Genomic DNA, 22337 nt, shown 5'->3' with positions numbered 1-22337 from the left:
ATGCACATCTACTCAGTTGTTAATGCAGACAGCTTGAGACTATTTGAACCTTCATTATTTGAAGATCCCGAAGAGCATAGCCAATTTCCTTCTATTGATGATCTGTTTCCTGAATATCTTAATGAGTTGTAGGAAGATATAGTTCTAGACAGGAAGGTGAGAACCACACGCAGAGGGGATGTTGAGTACCTTAGGATTGGACTCAAAGGTTCAAAACCAAGCAGTGCGAAATGGATAGAAATTGGGCAAGCGAGGAATCTATACCCTCACTTGATTGATGCTTAAAAACCAACTTTTGGTGATCCAAAAGCTTTTTCAGTGCGAAGGCCATGATCTGAATTAGATCTTAAAAAATCTCTAAGTTTTCATACTCTTTCAAATTATGCCAAAAGATTCTAGTCTTAGAAAGATCAAGCTATCGGAAGGAATCCTCGTGACAGTTGCAATTTGTGATCAGTGCAGAGCAACGAGGACCCTCAGTCGAGCGTGCAGAACATTGGCCCATTGTAACACGCGCTGGCGCAAATTGGTAAAACTAGAGGCTAATTCAAGAGATGGGGTTAGTTTCTGATAAGCGCTAATCGCGTATCGCAGGGCGTCCCCCTCATTGAAGGAAAGCCCCAAAGTTCCTGGACCTGAAATGACTATGAAATGCGGAAAAGTAATTAATTCGGTTGTGTGGATTCCACAAAACCAGCTAGATATCGGAAGGCCTAGAGGTGGTAAGAAGTTTCAACTGAGTCCCTCCCGATGCCACACATTGAGTGACACATGTCCGACAGAAGAGAGAGAAAACCACTCACATCGAACGAGTAAATGTCATGCTACTTACTCGCCTGATATGTACGACGACTGTAGGATCTGGGGGGACCAGATCAATAGCGGAGGCAAGTCCCGATGAATGCTCGAATTTGACAAGGTTATAAAGAAATATTATACGGGATTTAAAGTCTGACGTGGACGATGAGTTGGCAGATGATTCGTGTTTCATGGGAAATCTTGGAGCAAACAGAAATAACAGCTATTCAAATGTGTCCAAGGAACCTGACACACTCACCCATTGCAGAATAGGTGGCCACCTCCCTGTGAAGCATTACATAGTGATGATGACGTAGAATAGGGGAATTCCAATGGAGAGAGGCAGAAGAACTAGAACGTTGGGAAGCGAAAACGAACCGACAGAAAGAAAACTAGCTTAAAAGCCATGAACTGACAGAAGCAGAGAAAACACAGAGGAGCAGCTAGCGTGAGGAAACTAAGAGCAAAGAATAGAGAAAGTAAGTCGAGCTAACCTACAGAAAAAAATGAAGCATCGAGACAGAGCCAGAGAGAGTCAGAGAGTTTGTGCACTCCAGAGAAGGGTTGAGAGGTTCAAGCGAACTCCTCTGTATATGCCTGTCATGTATGAGTCTCAGATTGGGCTCATACTACTATGATTGATAGAGGTTAAGTTTTCAGTAAGTAGAGTCTGTGTACTCCAGTCCTACTGATTCATATCTGTTGGGTGAGGCTCAGTTTTGGCTCACTGTTGTAAAAAATCTACTTCGGAAAAGAGAGGCGACCACTGAAGGCTAGACCAGGAGACGTAGCCCAGGAGCATTGGGTGATCTCCTTATTAAACTTGTTATGTTTGCTCTAACTACCTCAGTGTCTATATATTCTGCGATCTTATCGATCCATTGCATAAACTAACATAGGCACATCCATGCACATGATTCTGTAATACCTTTAATTCTTTGTCCTTGATAAATTTCAAATCAGAAGCTTCCACCTGGATGGGCCAATGGTCTGAGCCTCGAAAAAGGAGTATGAAAGTTGTCATGATACGACCAGTTAGAAGGAGATCCTCTGAGATCATGAATCTGTCTAATCTTGAGGTTACTTGGGAAGTTCCCCCTCCTTTGTTGTTCCATGTGAAAATTCCATTTATTGTATCCGTTTCCACCACCCTCATATTGTTAAGGAAGTTTTGGAAGGCTATTAAGTCTCTACCAAGTGTTCTGGTTCCTCCTTTTTTCTCTATGAGAGATTTGATCATATTGAAGTCCCCCCCAGAATCCAGGGCATTGCAGGGTGTCTTTCTCTCAGTTCCTCCAGAGAGGTGAGGAGCCTGAGTTTATCTTCCAGTAGTTGAGGACCATAGACATTAGTGATCATGTAACAATCCTTGTCCCCCACAGGTTGGATAACCAATGAAAGGTGGTTTCTGGATGCCTCAGCATCCAGGATCCCAAATTTTTGAGGATTCCATAGAGTGAGAATTCCTCCAGCTGATTTATATGCTTTGACTTCTAGATACTCATACTTAATTAGCCATTTGCTATGCTTATCTCTAATTTTATCTACTGAGCATTTTGTTTCCTGTATAAACACCATATCTGGTTTTTCTTCTTTTATTCTGTTACTGAGATTTCTTTGTTTTCTTTTACTCCCTAGTCCTCTAATGTTCCAAGTTGTAAGCTTCATAATGATGGGTTTGTAAAGGAGTAACTGGTGAGATATTTCATCTTACCTGAATTAATCATGAGTTTTCCACACTCTATCAATAGTTCATTCTGTCTCTTCCTTCCTCTTTTCTTGCCTGGGTTTTTGTTGGAGTGTCCTGATATTATCCCCATTGATTTAACCCCTTTGTTCTCCTGGCTGTCGTGGCTCCTTTTGACTCCTACAGCCTTTGTGTGAGACCTGTTGAGGAATAGTTGTTGTACTCTATCAAACTCCTCTTGTGGTAGAGAGTCAATACCTTTGTTGATTCCCTGCTCTAAAAACTTTTCTAGTTCAAGGTTCTCCCTCTCAAGGATCTCTTGTAGGTCTTGGTCCTCCATACCTACTTCACTTGGGGTCATCTCAAGGTCCCTTCCAAGTTCCATAGTGCTCGGTGGGTCCCCCTTTTGTTCATTGTGTTCTTGTATGATTTCCATGCTGTCCTCTTTTTCCTTCTCTCTTTGATAGTCCTCTGGGTTCTTGTGCATTCCATTTTCTTCTCCTTCTTCTTCTAAAATTTCAAAACTGTTGTGACTTGGTAACTTGCTTTCACTAGGTTTCTTCTGAGACTTTTTTGTCCCTCCTTTCCCTCTGCCTCCCACTTTGGTGAAACCTTCAGGGTCTTTTCCTTTGTTGGTTTTTGGGTGTTCCTCCTTTTTGTTTAGTGGGCAGTCTCTGAAGAGGTGTCCATGTTCATGACATTTACGGCATCTGAGTGGGTTGTGTTCGTAGTTAACTACTGGTACCCATTCCTCGTCATAAACTTCTAGGATGAATTCATTCGGGAGCACTCTTGATAAGTCCATCTCTACACATATGCGAGCAAAGGAGGTATATTTTCCTCACAGAGTTGCCTCTGATATCTTTATAAAATGCCCTAATTTTTTACCTATATCTTTTAAAGATTCTGACATCCAATAATCTAAAGGTAAGGAGTATAATCTAATCCATACCAGGACCGATGTGAATGTTTCTCGCTCCGGAACAAAGTTCATCACCCAAGGTCACATGTAAAGGCTTGCGGCAGCATAGAAGTAGGGTCCTCCTTCGAAAACTCTGTCTTTGTCCTCTAGGTTAGTGAAAACCACTGTGAAGAAACCCTTGGAGCCAAGATGTAGATTTATTTCTCCCTTTTGTTTCCAATTGTTTCTTATCCATGTGTTTAGTGCTTTCTCTGTGGGCCATATTCCCATGAACTTACAAATGATCGCATAAGTTTCCATGTGATCTCTGTGCACCTGTAGTGCAGGATCATTTAAGACCACCTGAGGTTTAATATTGGCCTTGGGCTTGCAGGGTCCTGTCCTAGACATTTTCTCAGTTCTCTGACTGTTGTCGCTAGGATTCATTTCCCTCCTAGTTTCCTTGTGGGTCCCTTCCATTTCATGGGAATTGCTATTGCCCAGCTTGTGAGTGCCTGTTGTCTTTGTCTCTGTCTCCGTTGTTTTCCAAAAATTGTTCAGACTCGCCTCTTTGCTTCTATTTGAAACCACATTACTGTAGGAGGGAGTGGAGCTCCCTCCTCCAAGCCCCTCCATTGTTTACCAGCTCGTTCCTGTCACCCCCTGTTCAAAACCCTAGTGCTTCAGAGATCCATAATTATTTGTAGTATTACCTTCACAATCAAACAAGGTAATGTTGTATTCATTCAAGTGATCTTTATGCCTTGAAGGGAAAGTGAATTTATCTTTCCAATCATGTTATCAATTAGCACTTGTGTTTACCCAAGAATAGGGAAAGACTACTATACATAGCTTATAATTTCCATTGTTGGAGATGTGCTTAATATAATGTTGTACTGATTAAGTCATCATGATGCCTTTAATGGATGGTCAATTTTATCTTTTGAGACATTTTCCAATTGTTGTGTTTATCCAATAATAGGGAAGCACAACTCTACATAGCTTATCAATTCCATTGTTCTAGATTGGAATAAGACAATGTTGTATTCATTTAGATGATCGTCATGCTTTTTAATCTTCTTATCCTATTTGGTTTTGAGCTTCACTTATCTAGAGTACTCACCACCAATAATAATAACTTCTAAGGCATTATCTTCTTAACCTATTTGGGTTTGAGCTTCCTTTATGTAGAGTACTTACCACCAATAATAGTAGCTTTGAAGGCATTTTTCATTTCAAATATACACATGAGAACATGGTTCTTATAAATTACTAAAAATCCCTGGTTTTTTTATAAATGGACATGTACCTTTTTTACACCTAAATCTATGTCCATAAAATATTGTAGACATGTAAACCATTAGAAAAAAAAAAAAAACAAAAATATAGATAATAGTAATATTATACCTAACTAAAAAACAGGTTCTAATTCAATAAATAGTGAAAAATAAACCTATATACATAAATATGCAACCTAATTGTATAGACCATCTTACAATGATATCAAATAATTTTTTTAATAAAAATAAAATAAGTTCAATTTAAGGTTATCTATTAATTTTTACTATAATAACAACAAAATTAGTAATAAAATTTCCATCTAACTAAAAAACAGGTTCTAATTCAATAAATAGTGAAAAATAAACCTATATACATAAATATGCAACCTAATTGTATAGACCATCTTACAATGATATCAAATAATTTTTTTAATAAAAATAAAATAAGTTCAATTTAAGATTATCTATTAATTTTTACTATAATAACAACAAAATTAGTAATAAAATTTCCATTTATATTAATTAAATAAATTTAGAAAAAAATACAGAAACATTTTTAATAATAAAGTTTCGATATTATAATTGACTATCCAACCATATTATCTGTTATCATCGTTAAAATTCAAAATGCTTAAGGCTTGCCCATTATAAATATGAAGACAAATTCAAAATATCAAATCTAAAATACAAACTAAATAATAAATATAACCACACCTAACCTCAAGAGAAAAATTCAAACAAAAAAGCATTTGGCTAGCACCCACGATAATATGATTACGTGGATATCTATCTTACATATCAATTCCAAAGTATATTAACATACAGTAGGTTCATCAAAAACCATTTGGATACATTAGTAATGTTTATTTGGATATCTTTCTTGCATATCAATTCCAAAGTATATTAACATGGAGGATGTTCATTAGTTCATCATCGGCTTCGCTTGGAGTGTTTTTTTTGTCCAAATGTAAACCTTTTTTCTGGCTACATTTTGATTTTCTGACCATGCAAGGTTAGCGGCAAGACATTCAGGTTCATGTAATCTTCCTTTCCGCTTACATGTGACATGCATGTAATGTCAAGTATTGTAATTTTAACACTATGCCTAGAGAATCATTTCCAATGAATGCATGTATATTTTTTGGAGTTAGTACTTTTAGATGATGGTACCATTAAAAATATTTTGCAGTAGTAGTTATTGTGAGTGGAAGTTTTATTCATAATGGGTATCACGCAGTTGTTGCAGGGATTTTTTTTTAATCTTCTCTTTTTGGACATCATCATTATTTTTAGTCATGAGATGGCCATATATTCATATTTTTCATTTAGATAATTTACATTTCGATAAGTTTGAGATTTTGTTTTTATAGATTTTTTTTATTTTTCTATCAAGGGACATGTGATGAATTTCCATTGGCACTAGTGTAGTTTGAGTTGGTGATCGGTTTGAGTGTCTTGCATGTTTGACTTGGTATGCACCTTTGTCGAGAAGAAATTTTAGCATGCATAAAATGTTTCCATAATACATTGAAATTTCACATCAATATTTTTAATTATTATTCATTTTGTTATTATAGTGCTTTACAATTTTTTATTTTAGGATATATTGATATCATGATTATATATTTTAAATGACATTTTCATATATATATAATTATTGTTTGGCCTGTGTAGTCATAGAAGCTTTTGTAAGTTTTAGTGTTGATATTTATACATATTTTAAGTTGGAAAATGTAACTCTTATTTGTCTCAGTTGTGATTCTTATTAAGTATAGGAGTTTCTTCCTAGTAGTTAAGATCTATTTCCTACATTGGTGTGTCGTTGAGATATTCTCTCAACCAATAAATTGTGTCTGCATGTATATATGTAATTGTATTTGATTAATGAAAATAGATATCATCAGATTTTATGATGGTATCAGAGCACTGAGGGCCTCCCCCTAGTGGGCTTGGCCCCTCTTGGGCCGAGGAGATAAAGAGTTGGTGATTTTTTTTATTTATCCATTCATTCGGACTGGGCTTGGCATGTAGAGAGCCGTGTGTGATTTTTCCGCTGCTGTTGAAGAGGATGCGAAAGATCAGCGTTTGGACATTCAATTTTTTCAAAGCTGTGGAGTTGTTTCACAGTCAAGTTATACACTGTGTAGATCGAAGTGGCACATGACTTTATGTTCATATTATGCTTATGTGACAGTAATCGTATCTGGGTGTTGGAGCTGCGTGACTTTGGTTGCTAGATTTGGTGAGGTTGTGTATTATATCCGGTGTGGTATGAAGTTGAAGATTCGAGTGAACTGCCTGGCACAGAGTCTTGATCAAGCCCTAAAATTCGCAAGGGAGCACACGTCCTGGCCTATTGATAATCCAAGAGACCATCCACCAATTATTGAGATTGGATGGAGGTATGGGACAAGCACAGAAGATCTGTTGACAGGATTAGAGATGCACTGTCTGGGTTGGAGATCTATTTACTTCTGGCCTACTCGACCTGCATTTAAAGGGGTGGCACCTGCTATTGCTTTGGATCGTTTAGCACAAAGGAAACGGATATCTTGTGGACTGTGTTGGTAGTGTTGTATGCGATATTGCATGTTGCTTGTTTATTGTCTACCAAATCACTTACTCCTAAGATTTCAGACCCAGAGAGCATTTGGTTTTTATCAGCAATGTGTTTCCAACATGTAATGAGCTTTCTAGAGTTTTGGTGGGCTAGTGATGGAAGTTTTCAACAATGGTGGAATGAAGAGTGATTTTGGTGGATATCAAACGCATCTTGTTTCCTATTGGGCACTCTGGAAGCATTCTTCATATCTATTGGGTTGGTAGAAATAGGGTTTTCAGTCACACCCAAGAATTCAGAAACAGATAATGCAACCCCCTATAAAATAGTTGCATCGCCTCTGTTCACTCCTCTGGTAATGTTGGTCATGATGTTCTCGGTTGCCATGGTGACTGCAGCAGCACTTGTGTGGCATGTGGAGTTTGGTGATACTGCATCCCATTCTTTCTCAATTGCTCGATGTGAGGAAGGGAATTGATATGGTGCCTCTGTCCATGATGCTGCCGTCTGTTATTGGTACTACTATTTTGTGTGTGATGGTTGAGCGTCCCACTGTACATTTCAGAGGCATCTCCCGCTAAAATCAGAGGAGCGGCCTTTGAGCAGATCAAGAGTTGTGATTGTTTTTCAAATAGTGATCAAAAGTCATGTTGGGTAGAGATAGAGAAATTTGATCAATTATTAATCTGAAAGTTTATTTTATTTTTATTTCTTGGAGTCTTCATAAATTTATTGTGTCTTATTGAGTTTAGCTAACTCAATTTAGGTAAAGTTATTTTGTTAGAATTGGCGACTCTAACAAATGACGATAGGTTAAGCATGGAGTTCCAAGATTTAATTGACAAAGAAAAAGATGCCCAAGATGTGAAACGAGCAGCAACAACGATTAAACGATGATGGACAACGAGGTGAAAGTGTGAGTTTGTTTGTGTTTGTGGAATATACTCTATTATGTTGTAATGTGAATCACAGTTGTAATGTAAGCAAGTCTAGGATGTTTTGTAGTGGTCTTTGTAATGTATGTACCTGGTAACTCCAAAAGTTGGAGTTGTATTGTAAGCCTTGTAAGGCATGTGTATCCCCATATAGATCGTGGTAATCTAAAAACCACTTTGTCTCTATAGTTTCGGTTTGTGGTAAGCTGGAAACCATGTGTGAGAGTGAAGTGGACAGTGATTCTTGTATAAATTGTTTACGGTTCGCCGACAAAACCCTTGGCCCATTGTGGCTGGAGTGCCCTAGTGGTATCTCATTTTAATATGGTATCATTTTAACATGAAGAGCCTTTGTGGCTGGATTGAGTGCCTTGGTGGCATTGTTGAGCCTTCGTGGCTGTGTTCAGCCTTCGTGGCTGTGTTGAGCCTTGGTGGCTGAGTTGAGCTCTACTGGCTGAGAGCCCTTAGTGGCGTGGTTGAGGGTGATCCGACAAAACCCAATGCATGATTACAGGTAATCTGACAAAACCCAGGTTAACAATGGAGGGGGATTTACAAGTATAGGTACAGGTGTGCTATTATAATAGTTGGAAGAACCATGTATGAGAAGGACATCCTACAAGACTGGCGGTTGCAGTGGTTAGTACCCATGCATTCCGGTGGATGGTTGCTCCTTTATATGGACATAAACATATTCTTTTATGTTTGACCACAACTAGAATTTGCAAATTGATATCGAGACAAGTATTCATTAAGGGGGAGTGTTGGAAAATGTAACTCCTACTTGTCTTAGTTGTGATTCTTACTAAGTAAAGGGGTCGGTTCCTAGTAGTTAGGATCTATTTCCTACATTGGTGTGTGGTTGAGATATTCTCTCAACCAACACATTGTGTGTGCATTTTATCATCCTAAAGAAGATTTTGTAAGTTTTAGTGTTGATATTTATACATATCCTAGAGGATTTCTTGAAAATGTATTTAGCTAATTATGTTCTAATAAATATTGAAAATTAGTTTTCCTTGTTAGGACATTAATTTACACTTATGGGTTTATTAGGGATACCATCCATAAATTATTATTTCATATTATGTATATATAATTAATTAATTAATTTTAAGGCCACATGATAAGAAATTAATGCATGAGAAATTTTTTTGAGAGCAGAAGGGACCCATCTACACGTATGATATCATAAATCTAAAAGATTATCTTGATTAATAAGGTTTCTTATGTGAGATATTACAAAACTATAAAAATCAAATTCGAGTAAGTCAAATATATCTTCGTGAGAAGAGTACAAAGTATACTTTCCTATTAGTTGCTACCATTAGCACCATTTTTTTATTTTAACCTTAAATTCAGATCTTATTTAGAATAATAATCTTAACCATCAACATCATTAAAACTCAAATTTTACATACTCTTCCTAAAATGGTTCTAACAACTTTCATATTTCTATTTACCCTCTCACCAACACGAATTTTACCCTCTACCTACCTTTCTCAATAACAAGTAAAATAGAATAAAATGAGGATAGGTGTTTTTTTTATTCTTTAAAAATTATTTACTATTTTTAAAATTTATTTTTTTTATAATAAATTTTTAAATACATTTTTTATTTTTTAATCTATTTTCTATTTTTTCAAATTTAATATTTTAACCATTTTATCATTTTTTTTTCCTATTTGATTCAATCTTTTTTAATATTTAATTTCATTTATTTTTTTAAATATTTAAATTAAATTAAATTACTTTATGTTATTTTTTAATTTAATAGGTTTTAATCTCATCTCATTCTACTTCTTCTTTAAGTGTTTACTTGTTATTTTTGAAAACGGTGGGGAACTCAGTGATGCTCAGGTAATGCCTAGCATTACCTTTTTCCTATATATTTCTTTCCAATTTTTGTGAAAGTTTTGGATTTTATATTTTTTTTAAATAGTTTTTTTTTTCTAACTTAAGGAAAAATGGTTTTTTCTTAGTTTTAGATTTCTCTCTAATTTATTTTATTAATTTTTTTATTTTGATTTTTTGCAATATTATTGATTTTCAAGTCATGATTTCAAAAATTTACAATTCTATCCTTGAAAAACAATTATTATTAATAACATTCTTTTAATTTGAGGGTTGATTTTAGGGCTTAACCTTAAAAAATAGAAACAAGTTCTATTAGTAACACCACTTTTCAATCTACAGGTTTCTTCTAAAGTTTTTATTAGCAACATTATGTGTTTTTAATGCTACGCCTTAATAGGTTGTAATTTTAACCCTAAAAAGAGTGTGATTATGGGAACACCATATTTTGTAATCGACGTAAAACCAACCACTAAATAGTAATTATGGATGGTTCTTATTAAGTATGTAACTAATTTTATGGTATTATGCTTATTCTAGTCAATTTATCTTCAAGTGTTGTATTGCCTTTGCATTGGTTTGCTTTCCTTTTTGTTGTAAAAATCTAGTTTCTTGGTTGGTTCCATACAATATTCACTTCCTTGTGAACCTTAACATGGTTTTAGAGAAAGTGTAAACCTCCCCTAATTTAGTTTCCTATTAGAGCGTTCCTTTTGGGTTGATTATTCTAGTCCTTTTGCAACCAAAATTTTCATGTAAAAGGTTACCTAATTTAAGTAGTATTGACATGTTTTTGTGGTAATATTATTGGGTAGAGAAGAGGACATTATTTGTGACCATTTAAACCTACTATATGCACTTTGCTTTGGAGAACTTTTGTATGTCCATCCTTGTGTTAGGTTACCCAACATGAGGGTTTCCTTTTTCTTTTGTTCAAGATCTCTATTGTTTTCTTTTGAGGTACCTAATTTCAGGTTGAAGGAAGAGTTTCTCTTCTTTGAAGGGTTGCTTAGGATCTCCTAATATAATACTATTTGGTAGGTGGTATTATTGAGTATTAATCACTGTAGAACCAATGTTTCATATAATCTCTATTTACTCAATTTTAGTAGATTATTTGAGTTTACTTGGTTAGTGGCATCACTAGACTTTTGTGAATATGGATCCATGGTTTCATACATCTTTTTAATATATTTCGTAGTTGAAAAAAACATTGATGCTAGAATACCTTGAGAGATGTACAACTACGGCTTTTGGATCATTTTTGAGTTCATAGGGCGTTAAGCCTAACTGAAGAGGTATCATTTGCAATTGATCCAAATATTTTTGGCTAGTGTCATTATCATAAGACCTCTTTCTGTACATGGAACTAGGGTTTTCAGATCATCACTTTTTCTAGGGTTTCCTAGTGTTTAAATCCTCTTTCAAGGCTTCCTCTATTATATCCTTCATTACAAAAAGAGGCACTTCACTATAGATTTTATTTGCAGAAGTCAGTACTTCTCTCTCTCTCTCTCTCTCTCTCTCTCTCTCTCTCTCTCTCTCTCTCTCTCAAGTCTATAAAGTTAAACTTAGACAATTCATTTTTCATAATGAGTGTTCATTAGACATTATACTAGGGTATGCATTAGTTTCCAACAAAGGGACTCCATTGTAGTCTTTAGAGAAATTTTGAGGTCTAAAATGGGCCTCAAAATAAAAATGTACAACCAAAATCAACTTTCTAAGACCCAATAGGATTCATGATGATGATATCAACAATGGGGAATGATATCAACTCGTATTTTCAACTTACCTCCCTAAATTTTTATTTAACGCATTGGGTGCTGAATTCAATTCCTTATCCAAGGTGTACCCATGTTGCATACTTTTGATGGACCCTGCTACACGAAAAATGGGAAATGCATGAAAAACGTGGTCTTTTTCATGCATTTCTCATTTTTCGTGTAGCAGGGTCCATCAAACGTATTTAACATCAATATTCCTTGGATGATGAATTAAATTTTGCATCCAATCAGTGCTCCTGCTTGAAATTTGAGTAAAACTGTAGGGAGATAAGTTGAAAATATGAGTTGAAAAAGTTGTTTTTTTACCCCTTGAAAAAGGGATAAGGTAATCTAATATTATTTTAGTATTTCCACTATTATTTTATAATATTCCTTAGGAGGACCATTTTAGACCTCAAAATTTCTCATTGCTAAGTACTAGAATTTTCAATCCCCATAAAAGAGAAGGTCTTGCCTAAATAATTATGTTGAGACTAAATTTTTTATATGACACACACAATATGACTATCATAACTAACACCTAACCCATTACTTATACTTTCTTCCTAACTATTTTCAAATAATTAATCCATTAAGTCACAACTAGTATCAAAGGATTTACTAACTAAACAACTAACACAATCAAAACCACTTTCTTACTTAAGAGAAAACATTGATCCATTAGATATCAATTATCCAATAACGTACGTAAGAAGCATTAATAAAAAACATCACCATTTAATAGAAAGAAAACAAAAAATTTAAATGGGGCCCTCATTCTGTTAATCGTTAGGATAAAGTAACATAAAATCCGTAAGTGCCAATTCCACAACTTCCGTTGTAATAGTTTCCACCCACATTAGAAATACTCAATAATGAACAAAATAACCATAATAAAAGCAACCTTCTCACTAGACTAAAGCTTAATATCACATATGGTATTATGCCTGATGATGAAAAGGTATATTCAAAATATTCAAATTCACAACTTTATTCCCATCCAAACTTAATGATCCGATTGTTGTTCTCTTCTCCACCCAAGTGTATTCATCCTTTCACCACTCCATTCTTCAAACACCTAGACTCCTACTTGTTGTATTAATTCTCATCTTCCCTTAACATTCAGATTTCTTAATGATACTAATAATGTGTGTTCTAGATGGAATGATTCCCCTTTGTTCCCTTCATTTAAGTTATGTTTCTTTATCCCTTCCCACCACTATAATGTGTATGTCTCCAAAATTAAAAACAAGAGGCCCAATAAGCCTCAACCATAGCTATTTATTCACTCTTGAGTCAACTTCTATTGCATTTTCTCAAATTTGCGTCCTTACGAAATGAGAGGCCAAAATTTGTAATCAGCTCCAAAATTTCATTTTCGAACCCAAGGAACTCCTCCAATTCCTTCATCTACTTTCCTATCCCAAGTTTGGGACCCACCAAGTACATGTTCACTTGATTAGGGTCTAATTATTATGGCTAGGTCTCTTCGAATAAAGACCAATCAAATTTTGTTGAGCTTTGTATTTTTCGGAACACATGCAATACCCTAACATGATTGACCAAAGTTATCTAAGCCACAACTAGATCCACCTAGAGAGTTTTAAAAGTTTATCTAGTTTATCATCTATGCTTTGTATTTCTTTCAAATTCTATTCTTTAGCCAAAAGGTCTAGTATTTTTTCATTTTCTTGATACAATAGGTTCATTTTCTCTTAAATCATATATGTTGCTTTTTTAATTTTCTTAATGATTTTCACCCAATTCTAGCTTATAATAAAAGTTTCTTTTGGTGACCTGCCACTTGAAAATTTACCTCATTTGAATAGTTGACCTCATCGTGGGATCCCTATTTTGTAATGTTTGTGACATATTCTATTATTCAATCACGTTCTTAATTTCCTAGGTTTTGTTGAGCTTCTACTTTCCCTTATTTATTTATGTAATAGCCTACTACATTATTTATGTGATTTCAATCAATCGAGTCTCTAGTGCCAAGTTTCTAATCTTTATGCCTTCTTCTTTGATGGCTAGCCATATATGAAGGAATTAGTTGGACACTACTTTAATCTTGTCCCCAGTAACTTGTTTTTCATATCCTATGTAGGTTTTCTATTTCCATGAATGCATAATCCCACTAAACATATAGTTGATTGTCTTCCATTATTAATTGTTATGTGCCCCTCTTTGTTTGTAATGGTGGATTGCTAGTTTCACTATTGAAGATAAATTTGTTCCTAATTAATTCTTCCACTTTGACTAGGATTATTTGATGCTTGGGAGATCTATGCATGTAAGGGTGGCATTGGGTACTTGCAAGGAAATGAAAGTTATTTTATAATTGTGCAACTATACTGATTTTTCACCTCTTTCTAATTGAAATGCATGCTACCATGGAGATGTATTATTGTATTCCTAAATCACCAATGGAAATTGATAATAATGTACTACATAAGAGGCTCATATAACACTCTTGTATTAGCATGAATTGGCAAACATGGTTTTTTTTCTAGGTAGGCAATCAACAACATGGAAATCACTTGATCTAGTGGAGTTGTTGGAATGGATGGAAGTGGATTATAACCTCTTAGGTATCGTCTACACCTAGTGGGATGTATTCCATCTCCTCATATTTTTTCTCTTCTCCTTCCCCGTACTCTTTTTATTATATTATTCTTATTTCTCTTGTTGATTCACTCGACTATTTGGGTCATTTGTGGGGTCTTTTTCATCATGTTTTATTGTCGTGTGATATGCTTAGGTTACATTACTAGAAAAATCATGCATTTGTTGTTTTATGTTATGAATATCATTACGGTAATGGCACTTCTTGCGCCAAGATACCTCTTATGTTTGTTGATACTCCATTGTGTCTTGAGGGTCCATCTCTATCTTATTCTTGCCCATGGGTAAGATTATTTCTCTACTTCGATTATGTTGACTATACTTTGTGGGGTTTTTGAATTAAAAGTAATGGAGAACTCTCATTTTCAAGTACATCATAACTTAAATTTGAGGAGAAGTACAATATTTTGGGTGAGCATCATTCTTCCTTCTCTCTTGAAGTGTTCCATTGAGTTGAACCAACTTCATTCCTCCTATATCTTGAATGGCCATGACTAGGAAAGGTTAAATTCAATGCATCTATGACTTGTAGAGATTGAGGTACTTGCCATTATCGAGCAATAATTAGAGAAACTTTCGGTCTAAAATGGAGCTCTAAGTAAAGCATCAATATAGTAAAAAAAAATGCCACATCAATCTAAGTGTATACCATGTCATCCTATGTTAGAGAGGTTGTAGTGAAGGTTAATTTATATTGTTCTATTAATAATAGTTTTCACTTCATTTAGGTTAATGTAAAGTTAATAGGTTAAAGTAGAAAATAATAATAAAAGTTTTGGATTCTAGTGCATAATATAAATGATGTAGTGCCAATATATGTAGATTTATACTACATATTACTTAAAATAATTATTAACTCACCAAATATATTATTTTCTTTTTTATATACTTAATAATAACTTTAAAAAAAATGTAATTGAATAATAATAATAATCATAATAATAATAATAATAATAATAATAATAATAATAATATGTTATAAATATTTTATATAATACACAATCGTATATATAATATAATTGATTAATTATTAGATATTATATATCACATATAATATAATGGGGTTTTTTTTTGTGGTGAATTCCAAATATTCCCTAAAAGACAAGACATGGGGAATTATCCATCTATTTCTCAATCACAACATATGTTTTAAAATTTGATTCAGTAGTAATAAAAAGAATTTATATGATTTTGTGGCTCTAAAACTTATCTAAACGATAACTCAAGAATATGGAATCCTTCAAATTTAATTTTTTTTTTTTTAGTTTTTTTTGTGAATTTGAGATTTTGTTGCCTGAGAATGTCTCCATACAAAACTAAATATCACCAAATAACATTATTTAAACTGAGTCTTGTCAGAGTATGCCACTATGAAAACAAAATTCGTTGACAACTAACAAAATTCTTATTCTATCAAAATGTAAACAATTATTACTACTAAAAATATAAATATTGAAATAAAATATTCTACTGAAAGTTTCCACCATACCCTAGGATTCAACCAACTTCTTAGTAATTTGGTAGTATTGGTGAAACACACAGAGTGACACCCCCTTTATCATGGGCTTTGGTTTTGGTGGAAATACATTGTTTTTAATATTTCTCAGAGCCTTATCTATGAGTGGATCCTCTGACTCAAATTAGAAAGTCAATACAAAACTTTCTACTATTTCTGCCCAATTTTTCATGGCTCATCATAGATCCAGTTTGGTATATTGATTTTGACATACAATGTCCAACGTGTGCACAAAATGGTCCACCCACACCACCTCCAAGATGTCTTCATCCCTCCATTCCATGATGCACATCTCCAAATGAGTATTTAGGGACTCTTCACTAGTGTGTCATTCTGCATAGTCCCCGACATCGAACCCAAATTTGATTTCTAGTAGGAGCTTGCACTATTTCCACGACTTTGTTTGCATGTTATTTTGTTCCCTACCAACGTGCGAGAGTTTCCTTGAGATCCAAATATAATGTGGATAACCTGTGCTAGCCTGACACCTATATTTCAAATTCCTTGACCAAATGTGACTACATCTATCAACATGTCGAATTGAGGAAGCTCCCATACTTCCATTCCAATCCACCACACAAACCTAGTAATATGGGAACATATTCTGTTGGAAACCTCATGGAGGTGTTTCTTCTAGTTCTCTAGTGATACATTCAAGTATTTTGAACAATATTTAATGCTTCATGAACTGAACGTACTATCGGCAGTCGAGTTGACATAATCATCACATCAATTTGTGATGGTATAAATATTATCGTGGTTGACTACGTAGGACCTTTTAATGGTGTGACATAGCATTCCCCCTCCTTAGGGTCCAATGGCATGAAGACCCATATATATATGGCTTAAAAAATCATTTTCCTCTTCTTCAAATTAATGATCGCCTAGTTATCGAATTCCTAATCAATACCAAGTAAAGATAGGTAAGGGTTTGTGTCATCTGAAATTTCAATAACTTTAAATTATACCAAACTCCTTACTTTTTAAATATCCACTTTCACATCCACTAACTACTCGATTGGGAATATCAGATATTGATTAACAGGTTGTAGTTAGATCAATGACCATACAATCTTATGTTTACACATAAATTCCATGTCTTCTTTGGCGATATATTAACATCAGAGCTCGAATCCATAATAGTATTATCAATGTTGCAGTTAGCTATCTAGGCATCTACTATTCCCTATTGGTGCACCTTCAACACAACATCTACTTTTTTATCTTTGGAGGCACCTAGGCGAAGCCAATTTCCCTATATTAGGCATCATTTCCACAGTTTCTTGAGCATAGTGATCAATCATCTTGTCTAGTCTCTCCATATCCTATTCATTTCTCATCAAACTCAAAAAACTCTTCATCACCTTAGGTGGAGGTTCATCGAAGATCAACGTGACACCATACACTAGTAACCCTTGTGTCTCTCTCTTTAAGCTTGACTCTCCCCACTCTGTGCCTAAGAAATTCCTCCTCGCTTCCTTTTACTTTTTCTTCTCCTTGGTAGTGTTGAACCTCAAAGGAGGATTTGCAAATTTTTGCTCCCATTGGTGAGGTTTGTCTTTTGGGGTCACTACATCCATACTTGTCTTAGTCCCACCTCTAGTCACTACAGATACTTATGGTTGATCTTGGTAGGATTCTGTTGTAACCATTTGTATGTTTAGTCCAGACTTCTCCTACCATTTGAATAATAAGTGTGGGAAATCCTCTATGACATGGGTGAGCTACTTATAGTAGGTACAGTTCATGCAGTGATTTAGATAGACACTCACTACATGTCTTGGATGACCATAATGATAGAAAATTACTATCCCTCTTCCTCGTTTAAACCCCCCTTGTTATCGGGAAAACTAGTGTCTATGCAGAGCTGCTAGTCCCACTAAGGCTGGTAGCTACCTTAGAAACAAACAAACTAAAACTACTTTCGTTTTCCTTTCTGAGAAATAGATAAGAGGGGAACAAAGGAGACCAACCTCTGTCTTGCGCTTGGTTCCTTGCTTGATCCCTCTCCCTTCTGATAGATCTTTGCCACTCGCTTCCTCGTATACCCAGCTTCAAAGAGCACATATAGAATCAAAGCAGCATAACACTATCCAACAACATAGATCTATTATCATAAACAATATAGGACCAGATATATATTGACCACACAAATGCATATAACATCAATCATACAAGAATGTGGAGGAAAACTTGAATAGCTTTATTAATAATCAAGAATAGCAAAGAGGATTACAACCAATTGTTCTGACCCAACATCATCCTCTCAGCAAGAAAGCCCTTCTTCACCTCATGAAAAGCTTAGATCACCCAACACTATGATATTACACCAAGAAACTAGCAGCACTTCCTTGCAAGATACAAAATTCCAGCCTTTGGATCTCTGGGATGAGGGATCCATATATAGATGTTTGCAAGGGGGGTGAGTCAGCTTTTGAGATTTTATTAGTGTCTTCTCTCTGATAGTTCTTGATTCCACTTGGATATTTATGATCTCTTACTCATCCCTGGGAAAATGTAGAGAGGCAAGTGTCACAGGAGAAGTTTCTAGAAGATTCCATGATCCTCCACCTTGCAGATTGACCCTGCCATTTGTCCACTCTCGCCCATCGCACCCCATATAAGGGATTTTCAGGATGCATCGCACCTCCTGTGTCTATTTAGGTGGGATGCAGCACACTTTGACCATGGAGCAGGTGAGATGGTCCAGTTTTGACCAGTTCTGAGCAATTTTTCATGGAGAACTTCTGGGAGAAGATGTAATCAGTTGACCTTGTTCTTTTAGAGGTTGGAACAACACTTTTAGGGACTTAAGAGCCCTTGGTTTATGGAAATTCATGATTGGGGTTGTAGTGCCGAAAAATGTCTATAACAGTTGCCCCCTAAAGCATGAGGTTGTTAATCTGTTGATGTCGGGTGAAATGATTTATCATGAGGATCTAAAGTTTTTTCAAGCTGGAAGGTGACCTGTAATAAGATACAATACAATGCATTATCTTCATAATATTTTCATGATCTAGCTGAGGTGGGCATTCCCATGCTCAGCTTTATAAATTCATCTTCATGTACATAAGACAAACAATCATCTGAGTGTAGACTGATGATTCTGGTAGAGCCATCATCCCTTAGGTTGAATGATTATATGTGCAGTAATGATGTACATTTGATGTCCTTATTTTCCTGAATATATATCGCAGCCCGGATGGATGAAACTAGATCCGGGGTCTTCAATCTCTTTCGATCTTCACTCAAAGTACAAGTCGATCCATGTGAGAGATGTTTTGGAGTTGAACATGCAAAGACATCGCCTGATTACCAGCCAATGATGTAAGCTATTAACAGGCACGAGAGGAATCACCGACAATGATGATGGCCCTCAAGGTACTACAGTAAAATTCACGTGGTGTGAATAAGGGACTTGGCGTCGAGCACCACGTAAAATCCTTTGGTCGAAGGCCATTGATGTAAACTTGTCACCAGAAGTGAGAAACTTGCCATTGAGACATGCAAGCTTCAAACTACTGAAAGTGTTGTTCCTAGATCGACTTCTTGGATAATGAGCTGATGTCGACAAGAAGCGATCCGTCATAGGAGGGCCTTAGTGAATCCCACATCAATGACACAAAACGGAGCAAATGATTTTAATGGAGGTGAAAACGATCAGGTGATATAAGGTTCAGGGTGGCGGTCATGAAAGAATGAAGCGTAAATGTATTGCAGTCGGTGAGACACAGGTGAATTCTCTGAGCGACTTCTCTTGAACATATCAACGACACTGACATGATGGATCGGTAGCATTAACCCCAAATATGGATGGTGTGATGGAACCATGGTGATGTGACCAGTGAATGGAACAACCCAACCCGACTCGGATGCAGAGTTAAAGTGTCATGTTCAAGAGTGACTTGCTACCAATAAAGTTTCTTCAAGTTTTATTCCCAATTTTTCCCCAGTCATTGTTGACCAGTACCTCTTTATTTTTGTCAAGCTTGAGGAGGATAACATATGTTTGTTCTATAATTTGCCCTTCGGGCAAACCCATTGCTATATTTTAACGAGCCTAGCAATAGTGAAACTCGTTCTCGTCTGTATGGACAAGTTTGTCGCTATTCGGTTTTAATGAGTTTAGAAACAAGGATAACTCGGTCCTTTTCAATTTTAGAGAGTCTAAAAAAGGGACGTAAAGAAAACTCCAATAATCTTTTTTCGTCATATAATCCCTTGAGTCCGAAAGAGTATAAAACAATACAAAAGGGATGAATTTTCGGTACTTTTAACGAGCCGAACAAAACAAGCGCTCGATCTTTTTGTGTAATAATCCCTCAAGTCCAAAAAGATTAAAATCTAAAGGAGGGATAGCACTTTCGGTCCCTTTAATGAGCTAGAGAGGCCAATCGCTCGGCAATATTTTCATTTTTTACAAGTCAGTTGAAAAGAGCTTAAAGGAGACTCATTTTTTGAGGAACAAGTGATAAATTCGGGTAGCAGCTGATTCCAGGTAAGGTTTGGAATTTTCCAATCACGACAGTGTCACAGGGATGGCTAGCAGGATCACTCTTCGCAGCTATTCCTCAAAAAGGGTAAACAATCAAATGGAGGTGAATGATTGGCCAAAACAACATGGAGGTGATGATGAGAACACGACCAAGGTTTCAAAGGCTGATGGTAATACATTCACAATGGTTATTTACCGGAAATTGGTTCATTTTTTAATGAGATTAAACTCTGGGGGAACATTTGCTCATTGCTTATGTTTATTTTTTAACGAGCTTGAATTCCGCGTTAAAACTGCTCGATTAATCCAGTCGTATAATAAGGACGTCTCATATATAAACGACATTTTTTCAAAGCTTTGCCCCGCATCCTTTATTTATGCAAGTTAGGAAACGACCAATCCTATGAGTTTAAAGGGTTAGAGGACCTAAAAATTTAAAAAAATAAATGATTGCTCTTTGCTTGCATGCCAAAAGGTTTGCATGCCCCAGGTATAGCGAAGTAGAGTTTCCAGGTTACCCCTCTATTTGCAAACAAAACATTTGTTTTATCGGGAAAGGCCTACCTTTTCTAGGTTACCCCTCAATTTGCAAACAAAACATTTGTTCTATCGGGAAAGGCCTACCTTAACAAAGGTATCTTATTCTGGTCTAATCCCATTTTCCATAATGGACGAGTGTCTCAAGCAGTCATATATCCTCTGCAGAAACCTACCCTATACCCAAGGTTTTCCTGTCGAAACAGGCCAGGGTGCATGCCCCCTGGGTTTCAGTCATATCCTCCGAATCGCTCGCGCTCATCAGGAGGACGGACTGGGGATTGATGAGACATTCCTTGCGTGAAAAGACCATTCAGGGTTGGTATATAACTATTTGCTATGTGTGAACTGGGGAATAAAAGCTGGTCTACGAGCTTGACCACTCTTCCTTCATGCGGAAAACATATTACTCTAAATAGTGACGAGACAATGGCTCCCATGGAATAAATATAGTCTCGTCCAAGGAGTAGATTATAATCCAGGGGTCCTTGGACTACCATTACATTCATGTGAATGGTTTTCCTTCTCAATGTTATTGGCACATTGGGAAGGATCCCTAACGGTTGACTGGTTCCTTTGTCAAAGCCAGTTAGATTTCTCATCTCAAGCGAAAGCGATGGCGAACCAAGCGCTTTCCAAGCAGTTGAGGAAAGGATACTCACAGAAGCCCCTTCATATATGATGGTACCGGCCATGACCATTCTATATGTTTGAGCAATGATTCGAAATGGTACACTAGCCGGTAAGTGGGGTCTACCTAGTAGATTCCAATCGAAGGAAACAACTAGGATTCTTGGAGGTGGGACCGAATAGACGGCTGGATACGACTCTGATGAACTTCCTTCCTGAGGTAAAGGAACGGGTAGACTGCCCCCATGTTCATCGGAGTCTGTGCTTACAAAAAGAATTTGGACGGTGTCATCCTTGTTCTCTTTGGTGACTGTATCATCTGAAGATGGATCCTTTGAAGGAAAAACCGGGTCAACTTTCGCCTCGACCTTTTGACTTTCGCCTGGTGTGGATTCAGATGGTTTATCTTCAATGATAGACGCTTCGATCGACCACAAGGGCATGTCAGCTGGATTTTCAATTAGTGATGGACTTGGCAAGAGCTTCTTATATCCAGGAGGAAGCCGTAACGATGAAACCGGACAGTCATCCAAAACTCTTTTAGCCTCGTCTAAGAAGGGACAACAGTGGATGGCGTGATCACCTCCACACAGTTTACAAGGAAATTTACATTTTCCTTTTTGTCCAAGGGCTTCACTTTCACTAGTTGATGGTGTATTTTCAACATGATCATCAGAGGTTAACGACACCGGATTGTGCAAACGAGGAGACCAGTCCCTTAAGATCCAAGGGATGCAAGGACAATCTCGATGA

The 22337-nt window shown here is 36.1% G+C and overlaps 1 protein-coding gene and 1 pseudogene across 1 annotated transcript in view; both read left to right on the top strand.

Moving 5' to 3' along the window:
• LOC149243078 (uncharacterized) overlaps positions 1 to 22337 on the top strand; it is a 104873-nt gene that overhangs the window by 27498 nt on the left and 55038 nt on the right. The window lies entirely within an intron of this gene.
• On the top strand, positions 6827 to 7807 carry LOC149243080 (uncharacterized; annotated as a pseudogene).

This window comes from Pinus tabuliformis, chromosome 8 (assembly GCF_031772625.1).
Source record: "Pinus tabuliformis cultivar Carrire ecotype Pingquan chromosome 8, CPIR1, whole genome shotgun sequence".
Lineage (NCBI taxonomy): Eukaryota > Viridiplantae > Streptophyta > Pinopsida > Pinales > Pinaceae > Pinus > Pinus tabuliformis.
The sequence above is the reverse complement of the archived record's forward strand: the minus strand, read 5'-3'. Positions and strand labels throughout refer to the sequence as shown.